Source organism: Scyliorhinus torazame, chromosome 10 (genome assembly GCF_047496885.1).
Source record: "Scyliorhinus torazame isolate Kashiwa2021f chromosome 10, sScyTor2.1, whole genome shotgun sequence".
Taxonomy (NCBI): domain Eukaryota; kingdom Metazoa; phylum Chordata; class Chondrichthyes; order Carcharhiniformes; family Scyliorhinidae; genus Scyliorhinus; species Scyliorhinus torazame.
Genome location: NC_092716.1, coordinates 106879830 through 106892197, shown reverse-complemented (window position 1 = coordinate 106892197; position 12368 = coordinate 106879830).

The following is a 12368-nucleotide window of genomic DNA, read 5'->3' as shown; positions in this document are numbered from 1 at the left end:
CTTTGCCCATTCACCTAGTCTATCAATATCTCCTTACAGTTTTATGCTGTCATCCAGGCTGTCGACAATGCCATCTAACTTTGTATCATCAGCAAATTTGGATATATGCTGCGGGAATCTCCCTTCTGGGGACTAAGTCCCCACGCCGGCGGGAGAACCGGCACCAACCATTCCGGCATCAACAGCCCCCGAAGGTGCAGAATCCTCCACACTTTCGGGGGCTTGGTGGACGCTGGAGGGGCTGGCGCCGCTCCAGCCGGAGTTTGCGCATGCGCCGAAGGGCTGGCGTGATCTCGCGCATGCGCGGAACCACGGCCGTGGTTCCACGCATGCGCAGACCGGCTGGCGTATTTCAGCGCATGCGCTGGGGCTTCTCTTCTCTGCGCCGGCCATGGCGGAACGCTACAGGGGCTGGCGTGGAAGGAAGAAGTGCCTCCACGGAACTGGCCCGCCCGCAGATCGGTGGGCCTGATCGTGGGCCAGGCCACCGTTGCGGCCCCCCCCCCCCCCCCAGGGTCAGATCCTCCCCCCGAGGACTGCCCCCGCCGACCTACCTGCCAGGTCCCGCCGGTACGTGAGTTGATCGATTCACGCCGGCGGGACTGGCCAAAAAGGAACGGCCGCTCGGCCCATCGGGTTCGGAGAATTGCCGAGGGGGGGACGCTGCCAACGGCCCCCGACCGGCGTGGCGTGAATCTCGCCCCAGCCCGAAAAACGGCACTGGAGAATACGGCACCTGGTGTCGGGGCGGCGGGGTGGGATTTGCGCCGCCCCCTGGGGATCCTGCGGGGTGTCGGAGAATCCCGCCCATGACTTTCAATGCCACCATCCAAGTTATTAATGAATAGTGTGAATAACTGAGGCTCCAACACAGATCTCTGTGGTACACCACTAGTCACCTCCTGCTAATTAGAGTAATTACCCATTATCCCCACTCTCTGTCGCCTGCCACTCAACCAATTTCCTAACCGAGTTAATAATTTTCCCTCAACTAGGTGGGCTTCCAGCTTAGTTAAGAGTCTCTTATGTGGGACTTTATCAAATGCTTTTTGGAAGTGCATAGAAATAACAGCCATAGACATTCCCCAGTCCACTATCTTAGTCACCTCTTCAAAAAATTCAGTAAGAATTATCAGGCATGATCTTCCCTCCATGAATCCATGCTGACTCTTCTTGATTGACCAAAATGTTACAAGTTCAGTTACTACTATTCCTGATCCAGGAATTTCGCCACCACAGATGTGAGGCTCCCCGATCTGTAATTCCCTGGTTTCCCCCTTTCACCGTCCATAGAAAGTGGAGTGGCATGTACAATTTTCCAATCCAGAAGGAATCCAGATGGGATTGGAACCCAGTCCCCAGAGCATTACCCTGGGTCCTAGTCCAGTGACGATACCACTCCACTGTCTCTCCCTTTTCTGCTCTTCACTACCCCCTAATCCAGCACAACACACACAATAATGGGTGCCACCGTGCACTTTCGGCATTCTGATTTCTTCCCTTGTCCGCCTCTGCTGATGATCTACCAGACCTGCTTCTCAGTTGATTAGGACCTAACGGCAGGAAAATCACATCCTGCAGCCACTTCCAGCTTGCACTGGGGTCAAGACCCAGAAATGGTGCCGATGTCAAGGTCCTGACCCCAGAAGGAAAACCCTCCCCCTGACGTCAACTGGCTGATCAAAGTGCAACAGTTTAAGGGTAACAAGTATCCATTAGAGCAAGTTATCTGTACTAGCCCAGTAAAACATGAGAGTTGTTTAATTTCTCACTGTCCACACACAGTGTAATATTTTGCTGTTTTGCAGGCCCATGTATGATGGCAATTCCCTTCTACGATGGTGCAAATACAGCACGGTAGCACAGTGGTTCGCACTGTTGCTTCACAGCGCCAGGGTCCCAGGTTCGATTGGCATCTTGGGTCACTGTATGTGCTGAGTCTGCACATTCTCCCAGTGACTGCGTGGGTTTCCCCGGCAGCTCCGGCCTCCTCCCACAAGTCCCGAAAGACGTGCTGTTAGATGAATTGGACATTCTGAATTCTCCCTCTGTGTACCCGAACAGGCGCCGGAGTGTGGCGACTGGGGGCTTTTCACAGTAACTTCATTGAATGAAATGAATGAAAATCGCTTATTGTCACAAGTAGGCTTCAAATGAAGTTACTGTGAAAAGCCCCTAGTCGCCACATTCCGGCACGTGTTCGGGGAGGCTGGTACGGGAATTGGACCCGCGCTGCTGGCCTGCCTTGGTCTGCTTTAAAAGCCAGCTATTTAGCCCTGTGCTAAACCAGCCCCAGCATTGCAGTGTTAATGTAAGCCTACTTGTGACAATAAAGATTATTATCATTATTATTAGTCAAATGGAGTGAAACGCATAGCAATGCATTGTGCAGCTCTGCATCAATCACGTATTCCTGACAGTCACTTTGCAATGATTTGCGAAACACCATTAGCGCAATCCGTGTTGGTTTGATTAGAGGGAATTGTGCCTTTTTCCATTTCATCAGTCCGTACAAAATTGGACTTAACAGGTTGAATGTTCAGTTAATTGTATCGTTCCTCAATTAGTTGCAATTTGATCAGTGTTCTGTTGCGCTGTCTTGAATTGCTTTCATAACACCTGTTATTTACAGATGTTTCTGCCTGAAAATGCCCCTGGTGAGTTCCCGTACTGTACTGCATGCCCTCTGGGAGCAAAACATGGGAACGCATTGAAGGACCGTCCTGTGGTAACAGGCATCTGGCTGCAAGAACTCATGTCAGCTGTAATCGTCCTGCGATAAATGCTCAGTGACACTTTGTTACTGATTTACTCGGATTCTCTCGCTTTAATCCCCTCTGTCAATTTATATTAACATTTCAGATTACATCATCGTGTTCTGCAAGCTGCAGCGAGACAAACAGAGCAGCTCATAATTTATTAAGTTGCTGTTACAGCGAGTCTGTTGTTGGCGTCTCCTCTGGGGGTGGTTGCAGTAAAAGATTCCATTTTATCTTTTCTTTTTAGAAATACGAGTCAAAACCTAGATATCCTCATTCACCAGCCGGCTCTCTTTCTTCAGAGGAGACTCTTACAAACGAAAGACCGAGCAGAACGGAGGGGAAAAGATTATTTCGCATTGCGCCCCACCAGCTTTTCAAGGGTGGATTCAGCGTTGACAAATCTCACAGTCACGTGTGTTTTGTGGGAACCAAAGAAAAAATGCGGGAAAATCTCAGCAGGTCTGGCAGCATCTGTAGGGAGAGAAAAGAGCTCACGTTTCGAGTCCAGGTGACCCTTTGTCAAAGCTGAGCTCTTTTCTCTCCCTACAGCTGCTGCCAGTCCTGCTGAGATTTTCCAGCATTTTCTCTTTGGTTTCAGATCCCAGCATCCGCGGTAATCTGTTTTCATCCTGAGTTTTGTGGGAAATCTGCGCAAACTGTGGGCACAATTTCTAAGTGTGGTAGCGAGTGGGAACTGCCGCGAGCTTCCCGGCACTCGGACCAGCGAGGCCGGCAATGCTATTCAACATGAATTGGTCCACTTAATGAGGCCCCATCGGCTTCTCGCTGCAAATGAAGGCTCGTCAGCCGATTCACCGGCACCGCGCTTGCCTGCCCCCAGCTAACAAGGTCAAGCAGCACCTTATCAGCACTTGTTCAGTGTAGTCAGCTCGTAACCTTGGTGCCGAGAAGACCAAGATTCAGTGATGTGGACCTGGTCAGGCTCTTAGACACGGTGGAGGCCAGGAGAGATGTCCTGTTCCCCCGAGGGTCCCGGAGGGTGAGTCATAGTGCAGCCGGTGCTGCCTGGGATGAGGTGGTGGTGACAGTAAGCTCTGGGAGCGTGACCAGGAGGATTGGTCTCCAGTACCGTAAAAAGGTCAATGGCCTACACAGGGCAACATGGCTGAGTAGACATCAACACCCCCCCCGCCCCCGAGACCTTTCCGCCCCCACACGAGCATCCACCCCCTCAACTCTCCATGTGGCCCCCACCCCTCCCTTCACCTCCACTGAAGAGCCGCCAACTCTTCCTTCACACCCCCCTCCCACCACTGTGAACTACGCTTGCGGCTAATGATGCCTTCTGTGTCTCCGCAGGAGAATCTCTTCCACAATCATTGGGAGAGGGCAGAGGCTGGTGGAGGCGTGCTGCACTAAAGAACCCTCACTACCTTTGAGAAACGGGCCCTGGAGGTGACGGGAGTGGCTGAGGACAGAGCAGGCTCAAGAAGGCGTATGTTGGCGGAAGCCACAGAGGTGAGGATCTATCGGACCCCACCCGGAGGACCTGTCAAACATGAGTTGTTATTGCCTCACTGACTGACCTATCCCTGCCACTGCCCACATGTCCATTCTCCCGCAGGTCCTCCAGCCCATCCCAGGTGGCCCCCCTCCAGCCCCCCAGGAGAACACCTCGGAGGGGAGCTGCGAAGAAGATATGATCGGTGCGTCACAGCTGTCATCCCCACCCTCCACCAGGGCAGATACGTACACCTCAGTGGGAAACGTTAGTGGTCAGGCTTCTGGGGCACAATCTGGTGAGCACCACACAGCTGCTGATGAACATCAGGTGGAGGCAGGAACCCCCAGGCGAGACAGCAGTCGGAGATCTGCTGGATTCCAGGACCCAGCCGAGTTCCAGCCTGCTGCTGAGCCTGTGGAACAGAGTTACCCGGGGCTGATGGAGATGATAGGGTGCGGCCGGGACATTCAGAGGGAGATGTCAGCGACACGCCACAGGTCCAAAGCTGCTTGGAGGAGCCCCAGAGGCTACAGATACAGGAGTAGTTGCCGGCAATGTGTGGCACCGAGGCCAACACTGCCATGGTGGCGACCACAGTGGAGAGCCTGGTGCATGATGTTGCCACCATTAGTGAAGGTGTCCAAGGCATCGTACAGTCACTGACGGCCATGGCGGAGGTTCCCGACAGAATGTCCGACTTGCTGGGTGATGTGATCCAATACCAGGCTGACCTTGATGAGGTTCTGCAGGACATGTCCCGCTCTCAGATGGGAATGGCTGAGACACTGTGGCGCCTGTCCCTGTTGCAGGTGGGCATTGCCGTGGCACTGCAGAGCATGACTCAGTCACTGAGGAGCTATGGTGCAGACCATGGTGAGCCACCAGAGCTGACAGAGTCAGATGAAGCAGGGACAGCCGGGGATCGAACCGACTGCCCCTCTGTCCTATGGTGAACCCTGGGGCCTGATGGGCACTGAGCGGGAGGAGGTGGCGCTGAGTGTCAACATGGACCCGTCCCACGGAGTGGGGACTGTGGCCACCAACTCGGCTGAGTTTCACCCCTCTGATGAGGTTGCATCTCACAGACAGCACATGGGACAAGGTGGCATGATTGTGCATGTGCTGCCGACAAGTGCACCGGGGTCCTCCGACCCCAGAGCCCCAAGAGGATGCCTGCCAGGGGCATCGATTGCCACGGGACGAGATAAGCAGCTGGCTGCCTCCAGCTCTGATGTGCATCCTGGGGATTCACCAAGATGTAGCGGTAGAGCTAGGAAGGCAAAGCACATCGAGGATCACTGAGGACACCGGGGAGCGCGGAGAGGCGGGGAGGGTATGTAGGGGGTGAGGGGATGATGGGGTGAGTGGAGCGGCACCATTGGGAGAGTGGGGAATTGTATGACACATTAAACATCCTTGTGCACAACCAGTATGATGCCTCTGCCACTTTCATCCACAATGCAGCCTGACCTCCGAACCCTTGGCCCATCTTCTTCTTATCCGAAAATGAATGTTTACCTCATTAAAATATATCAATGGGAGTCCTGAGCTAGAATTAGGACACTTCATGAATTTTATGCATGGGAGCCTTTCATTCATTTTTTTAAATTCCCGCCTGGAAAACTGTCAAAGATGGGAAAAACAAGCAATTTGGATTTCCAATTAAGACAGAAGGTTTATTTGTTCATGAAATGGCTAGGCCAGCATTTATATCCCATCCGTAATTACCCTTGAGAAGATGGTGGTGAGCTAACTTCCTGTACCGCTGCAGTCCATGTGGTGTAGGTACACCAACAGTGCTGTTAGGAAGGGAGTTCCAGGATTTTGAATATTGTGAGGGCCACGAATAGTCCAGTATAAGTTTGTAGAGTCAAACAGAAAATAATTTTTATTTAAAACAATACTTATACACTACCAATAATAGTTCACTGTTGGTTCTCTCTCTAGCCGGTACCACACTGACCAGCTCTCTTTATGCAGCTGGAAAGTTAACAATTGCCCCCCACACCCCCGCCCCCCGATTCCCCACCCCTCAATGCAGAAGCTCATATCCCCCAAGACTCTTGGGGTAACCAATTTTCCCCGGCCAATTGGATCTGGGCAGGTTATAACATTGACCCAACGACAGTGGAGGAATGGCAATATATTTCCAAGTCAGGACGGTGAGTGATCTGGAGGGGAATTTTCAGGTGGGGGCATACCTTGCCCTTTTAGATGGTAAAGTTCATGGGTTTGGTGCTGTCGAAGGAGCCTTGGTGAGTTGTTGCAATGCATCCCAGAATCCATACCGTTCAGAAGGAGGCCTTTCAGCACATTGAGTGTGCATTGACTCTCTGAAAGAGCACCTTACCCAGGCCCACTCCTCCACCCTATCTCTGTGACCCCACCTAACCTGCGCATCTTTGGACACTAAGGGGCAATTTAACATGGCCAATCCACCTAATTTGTACATCTTCGGATGATGGGAGGAAACCAGAGCACCCGCAGGAAACCCACGCAGACACGGGGAGAGCATGTAAACTCCACGCAGTCACCCAAGGCCAGAATTGAACCCGAGTTCCTGGCGTATGAGGCAGCAGTGCTAACCACTGTGCCACCATGCTGCCCTGTCGCTCAAGATGCCATAGGAGCAGTGTGTAAGGAGGCTGCCCCTCAGCAACCACTAAGGCACACACAATACTGCCCATTGGCATTAACCTCTAGGGCAGGCAAGATCGATATCATCAAAATAACAGTAATGAGGTACCCCCATGCCCAAACTAAATGACAAATCTTGGCCCACTCACGTGACTGGACATGTGCTGGCAGCATCACCACAATTCTCAGCCTGTAAACAGACCTACATGACTTTCTATCACACTGTCCGTAAGGTCCATTTTGTGTTGCGCTGATATTCCAGTACTGCCAAGGTACAGTCAACCCGACTGTGACCTCAACTCCATCCTTTAATCTGAGGAAAAGCCATTCAGAATTCTTCCTGAATCAGTAAAAAAATCATCAGGTGAAAGGAGGAATATTTATCTGAACTTGCATTCCACTTCTCAATGCTGGTTTTTTTCATAGAATTTACAGTGCAGAAAGAAGCCATTCGGCCCATCGAGTCTGCACCGGCTCTTGGAAAGAGCACCCTACCCAACCGCACACCTCCACCCTATCCCCATAACCCAGTAACCCCACCCAACACTAAAGGCAATTTTGGACATTACGGCAATTTACCATGGCCAATCCACCTAATCTGCACATCTTTGGACTGTGTGAGGAAACCGGAGCACCCGGAAGAAACCCACGCACACACGGGGAGAACATGCAGACTCCACACAGACAGTGACCCAAGCCGGAATCGAACCTGGGACCCTGGAGCTGTGAAGCAATTGTGCTAATCACAATGCTACGATGCTGCCCTCAAGTTGAGAGGCAGGTTGGATGGACAGTTCAGTAGAGGCCTGGGCGGGATTCTCCGACCCTCTGCCGGGTCGGAGAATCGCTGGGGGCTGGCGTAAATCCCGCCCCCACCGGTTGCCGAATTCTCCGGCATCGGATATTCGGCGGGGGCGGGAATCGGACCGTGCCGGTCGGCGGGCCCCCCCCGGCGATTCTCTGGCCCGCGATGGGCCGAGGTCCACCTGCTGTCATGCCAGTCCCACCACCGTGAATCAAACCATCTACCTTACTGGCGGAACTGGCGGCGTGGACGGGCTCCGGGGTCCTGGGGGGGTGCAGGGTGATCTGGCCCTCGGGGGTGCCCCCACAGTGGCCTGGCCCGCGATTGGGGCCCACCGATACGCGGGCGGGCCTGTGCCATGGGGGTACTCTTTTCCCTCCGCCTCGGCCACAGCCTCTGCGATGGCCGACGCGTAAGAGACACGCCCCCTGCGCATGCGCGGGGATGACGTCAGCAGCCGCTGACCCTCCCGCGCATGCGAGGATTTCTGCCGACCGGCGAAGTCCTTTCGGCCCCGACTGGCGTGGCGCCAAAGGCCTTTCCCGCCGGCTGGCGGTGCGCCAACCACTCCGGCATGGGCCGAGCCCCTCAAGGTGGGGGCTTGGCCCCTAAACATGCGGAGAAATCCGCACCTTTGGGGCGGCCCGACGCCGGACTGGTTCCCGCCACTCCATCCCGCCGGGACCCCCCGCCCCGCCGGTTAGGGGAGAATCCCGCTCGAGATTTCAAGCCACAGGTTCTGAGATTGAATACTTACAGGGAATCTTTTAATTCTCCTCAAATGGGTGGCGACCAACCAGTCTGTGGACCGAAAGTAAAAGTCTCTGGCGGGGACTTGCCACAGTCGGAGCGTTAACTTGTCAGATACACCAGGGCTGTTCAGAAATAGTAATCATTGCAAATTTGGGAGGCACAGGGGGAGTGACACACAGACTTTCTACGCCCTGAAAGTTTTAATTTCCCCCTCGAGCGACGAGGTTGTTTGAGCGGTGGGCAGCACGGTGGCACATTGGTTAGCACTGCTGCCTCACAGCGCCAGGGACCCAGGTTTGATTCTGACCTTGGGTCACTGTCTGTGTGGAGTTTGCACTTTCTCCCCGTGTCTGCGTGGGTTCCCTCCGGGTGCTCTGGTTTCCTCCCACAGTCCAAAGATGTGCAGGTTAGGTGGATTAGCCATGATCAATTGCCCTTTAGTGTCAAGGATGTGTAGGTCAGGTGGGGTTACAGGAATCGGGTGGGGGAGTGGGCTTAGGGTGTTCTTTCAGAGGGTCGGGCAGACTCGTTGGGCCAAATGTCCTCCTTCTGCACTGCAGGAATTCTATGGTTCTGAGGAAGTCTTCAGTCATTTCAGAGCATCTTAGGTACACTGGGATGAGGTAGGGCTTTATCCAGGAATCAGAGGCATGATCGGAAAGACTTTCTCACCATTCCTCCCTCCCAAATTGAGAAAAATGCTTCAGGGTTAAAAGGGGTCAGTATTCACCAGAAAACTAATTATTCATGATATGCTAATAATTATTTTAGAAGGATTTGTCAAAGTGCATGTATTATTTTAGAATTAAGTTATAATTTAATAACTATGTACTTTTGGGATTGAGTAAATTGCGACAGTGAAACTGATCTATATAAAGAAATTAAAATCCAAACAGGGTTATGTGGCAGCTTTTCCAAAGCCTACTGCCCCAGTGTTGATAGTGCAGTGTTTTTCAAACCTTTGGGACCTACACCGGCCGACCTTCATGACAAACACTTGGTCCTCACGATCTCACTTGAATCTGTTGCAAAGGGGAAAGGGCAATGGGCATATCAGGTACAGACTTCAGCCAGTTCCTTTGTGCCATCTTCATCGTTACAAAAATGAAAAATCTAATTTTGCACATGTCGGTCCTCATGAACGGCAAAACCAAATCTCAATGGGCGGGATTGTGCAGGAATCGGCGGTGCGGGCAACTCCGGCGCGAAGGAGTGGCGTGAACCACTCCGGCGTCGGGCTGCCCCGAAGGTCCCTGTTGTAATTTACGCCGGCGGGACCGGCCTAAAATGGGTCGGAGAATCGCCGGGGGGGGGGGGGGGGGGGGGCGCTGCCAGCGGCCGGCAAGCGGCGCGGCGCGATTCCCGTCCCCACCAAATCCCCGGCGCCGGAGAATTCGGCAGCCAGCGGGGGCGGGATTCACGCCGCCCCCCGGCGATTCTCTGACCCGGCGGGGGGTCGGAGAATCCCACCCCATCTCTGTACTGCTTTGTTCCCAAGTTAAGTTTTGATTTTGTAGGCTGTTGGCCAGAGGCCCTGGAGCTGTGTGCAGAGTGAGCACTAGCACGGTTCTGTCCTGTCCTGGACTCTCCTGGGCAGCTCTGTTGAGCAGATTCTGGTGTGAGATTCTGTCCAATACGTAAACTGCCTATTTGAGTCTCTGGCCGTCTCTTACTTTTAAGAAAACCATTCACCTTCATAGTTCACTTGTCTTGCTTGCCAGAATCTGGGAATTGGATGCAACACTGCTCCATGATTTGGTGCCAAAAGCACATAACTGGAGGGCGCTTAACGTGAAGGTGCATGCAAGGCGTGCAACCTACTCTCTGCTGCAGCTTCCTTCTGGAAAACTTCACACAGCCTAATTTATTGTCATTCAAAAGGCGTCAGTGGCCGCCATTCTCTTTTTTTTTGTTTGCAATAAGCATTTTACTTTGGACAGGTAGCCACCAGAGATCACAACATAACCAATAGTAAAGAGCATTATTTCAGCTGATATCGCAATCTAGCTTTAATAATCCATTCTTTTTCCAGAATGCACTTTCATTAAAATTCACGTCACAATGCAAAACTTTCTTCAAAATAGCAATTTTGAGATGTGACGCAGAGGTTTAATGCTCGGGAAGGTACAACACTGAAACCTGCTTTCTCCAAACATTATGGCATTATCCTGCACGAATACCACAATACGTTCTACACTTTTCAGGGTTCATGTCATTTTACACCAAAGTTCGGTTTATATCACACGAGGATTGTCCTTTTCAGTAGAGACAGGGACTTAATGGCCTCAACTACTTGCTGTGGTAACGAATTCCCCAGGCTCTCCACTCTCTGAATGAAGACATTTCTCCTCATCTCTGTCCTAAATGGTCTACCCCGTATCCTCAGACTGTGACCCCTGGTTCTGGACACCCTGACCACCAGGAACATCCTTCCTGCATCTACCTTTTCTAGTCCTGTTAGAATTTTATACATTTCAATGAGATTCCCCCTCATTCTTCTTTTTTAAAATAAATTTAGAGGACCCAATTCGTTTAAGGGGCAATTTAGCGTGGCCAAATTACCTATCCTGCACATCTTTGGGTTGTGGGGGCGAAACCCACGCAAATACGGGGAGAATGTACAAACTCCACACGGACAGTGACCCAGAGCCGGGATCGAACCTGGGACCTCGATGCCATGAGGCAGCAGTGCTAACCACTGTGCCATCATGCTGCCCTCCCCCTCATTCTTCTGAACTCCAGCGAATATAATCCTAACCGATTCAATCTCTCCTCATACGTCAGTCACGTCATCCCAGGAATCAGTCTGGTAAACCCTCGCTGCACTCCATCTAGAGCAAGAACACGGGCAGCACGGTAGCATGGTGGTTAGCACAATTGCTTCACAGCTCCAGGGTCCCAGGTTCGATTCCCAGCTTGGGTCACTGTCTGTGCGGAGTCTGCACGTTCTCCCCGTGTGTGCGTGGGTTTCCTCCGCGTACTCCGGTTTCCTCCCACAATCCAAAGATGTGCAGGTTAGGTGGACTGGCCATGCTAAATTGCCCTTAGTGTCCAAAATTGCCCTTAGTGTTGGGTGGGGTTACTGGGTTATGGGGATAGGGTGGAGGTGTGGTCTTGGGTAGGGTGCTCTTTCAAAGAGCCAGTGCAAACTTGATGGGCCGAATGGCCTCCTTCTGCACTGTAAATTCTATGAAAAATTCTATGAAAGAGAGAGTGACAGGAAAGGGAGGAGAAAAATACAAATTTGAATGGATAGATACAGAAAGAGAGGGAGGAGGAAAGGGAGAAAGACAAAATAAAGACTGACAGGCACAGAACTGACCGATATAACTAGTTCACTGGCCATACACTCCCAGTGGGAGAGTAGGCTGAGATGGGCAGCTACTCCAGTGCTGATTCACCAACCCAAACTCCAACTTGGGGCAGGAAATCAAAACAATTTCCATCCTTTTCCAAGGACAGATTTCAGACTCAAAAGCACAAGGGCAACCATCAAATCTTAAATTAATGTTTAAATATGCCTAAGAAAGAAAAAAGTAAATCACTTTTCTATAACAGCTTCAAAACTTCTCAAAATTCTTCACTACCTTATGTGTTCACTGTATTATTCGGCAGTCAATTTACACATAGCAATGAGATAATTGACCAAGTAATCTTATGGAGTTTTGTTGAGCCACTGTAGAAACCAACTATTTTCTAACACACCTGATAGGTAAAAGATGGCTATTTAGCATAAAATATTAAGCCCCAGTTTTAAATACCCATTTTAAATTCACTCATAACCTCAGATCATCTCAAAACATATAGCTTCAATCGAGACACAAAACAGCATGGCACAGCATAATTCACTTTTACTGAGCTCCATTGTTCTAGCAAATACATTTGCAAGACAGTGTGACATTAAAACACAAGCCGTACCAGATATCAATCCAAGGACAGGGCAGGC